Raw genomic sequence first — 2,071 nt, forward strand, 5'->3', positions numbered from 1 at the left:
AAGTACACCACCAAAATGTTAATTGAGAAAAGCTGAAAGGAGTTTTAGTTAACTCATTATCACATGCTAGAAGAAAGTTTGCATGAGAAAATACTGAAGAGGCAATCTTTTAGTCCAGATTTCACAATTTGTGGTGCAAAAACAGGTCCCACAGCTTCCTCCAGAGTCATAATTGCTTTTCACTTCTTCTAGGCTGCCTGTGAAAATTTGGTTGCAATAACTCAAATGCTCCTACAAAACTTGTCATCTCCACTCCTGCTATTTATGCCTCCAGAGCCAGACTTGTAATAGCCACTCACAGACTGGCTTTGGTGGCCACTGGGAGTGGACTGGGCTGACACCACCATGCCTTGCATCATCTGGCTGCAATATGTCCCAAAGCTGGCCCCAGTTGTAGAGTTCAGGAAAAGTTCTGTATAGCTCTGTTGCATGTTGGTCCAGTGTTTGGATATGGATATATGCCATAGCTTCTTTGTGAATGGCAAACTCAGCATCAGCTTGGCTGTTCACTCTTCCCTCAGAGCCGACCTCAATATGGCTCTCCTAGGATTTCAGGGAGAGAAGTTATTAAATTCTGTTCTCTGTGGCTGTGAATGGCAGCCCTCCCATGTGGACACAGTGTCCAGTGGTACTCTGGGCAGTAATCTCTCTGTCTCCATATCTGTGGTCATACATACCTGAGAGATTACAGTAACTGACATCTCTCCAAAACAGATGGTTGGTGAAACCACAGCCATCGCTGAGGCTGCTGTACTTCTGGTAGCCCCCTTAGCCTGCACTATCAGGACCAGACCTCATCCTCTCCAGCCTGCTTGCTGGACAATGCTAGCATACTTCCTGGCTGTGCCGGGGTGGTCATAAGACTTCGGCCCCTGTGCAGACATGAACCTCAGAGGAGGATCCGTGTATGACTAACTTCTTCCCAACCGCTCTTGATCACCTCAATGTATCTATGCTCTATTCTTTCCTTGTGCTTCGCTAGAGCCTTCTCAGCTGACTCCTGGGATATAAGCTGCATGAAGATTTTCTCTGTAATCTTGCCCTTGGGGTCACAAGCAATGTGGTCCCATTTGGAACAATTTCCAACCATGAGAATGGAGCAATTTCTTCATTGGTGCATCCAAATGAAGCCATCATTGGTCGTGTCAGCACTGTTTGAACCACTGGGTTTCAACACCCAATCCCTCTTGGTTCTGTGGGACTTGGACACCTCAAGATACTGGAGTCCCATGCTTTTCTTGTCTTTTTTTAAGGGCCATTGTTACCTTATTTTCTGGTTCAAGTTCAACAAAAGCCTCCCCACTCTGCCTGCCTTCTCTAGTATAGAATGCCTGCAGCCTCCTCATGAATGGTGCACCGAGAAAGGAGAAAAGGGCATCCTGCACATTCTCAACAACAGAGCAGGACTAGGCCAGGCCACAGAGCTTGACCAAAAATCCTACACCTCTCTCCAGTCCCAGTAGCATGGACATTTGAGGGGACAGATGTCAAACAAGCTTGGATGCAACTTTCTATGGCTTAAACAACCACCACTGAGGAAGGAACGCCCACAGTCAAAGACACTCCTGGTAGTAATGAACTGTCCTAAACAAGAGCCATATGGCCATCTTGCATTAGTACCCCAGCACTCCCGAGAGCAACCAGGGCTGACAATGCTGGGACTGGGTTGGGTTCCAGCTTCCTTCCTCCTGGGACAGGCCCTTAGTTTAGTCTTCATTCTCAGGGCACAGGAGGAGTCAGAAGGTATACACAGGAGTGTCACCAGAGGATTTTAAGTAGGAGGGAGACTAATATGGACTTAGGGAGATTCATTAGTGAGGAGAAAAAGAGAGGACAAGGGCAAGGCTGTCCATGGAAAACAGCAGAAATGAAAAAGGTATGGTTAGATGTGAGGGCTATTTAGGAAATGAACTGGGCTGTTGGTGGATTGAAGGGAAAGACTGAGGAAGAAATTCACAAAGGGACACAATTCTCCTACACTTAGATCACTCTGCAGTTCTGATGTCTTGGCTAAAGTGTCTGAAACTACTACCAACATTTCATCTTGGATGAGCGCACAACATATAAAATG

General features: G+C 46.5%; 1 pseudogene; it reads right to left on the reverse strand.

Annotated features, from left to right (window-relative positions):
* Nucleotides 1-221: 221 nt before the first annotated feature.
* On the reverse strand, nt 222-1,466 carry LOC101685409 (annotated as a pseudogene).
* Nucleotides 1,467-2,071: the final 605 nt, after the last annotated feature.

Source organism: Mustela putorius, unplaced genomic scaffold (assembly GCF_011764305.1).
Source record: "Mustela putorius furo isolate JIRA1106 unplaced genomic scaffold, ASM1176430v1.1 tig00000832_pilon_pilon_pilon, whole genome shotgun sequence".
Lineage (NCBI taxonomy): Eukaryota > Metazoa > Chordata > Mammalia > Carnivora > Mustelidae > Mustela > Mustela putorius.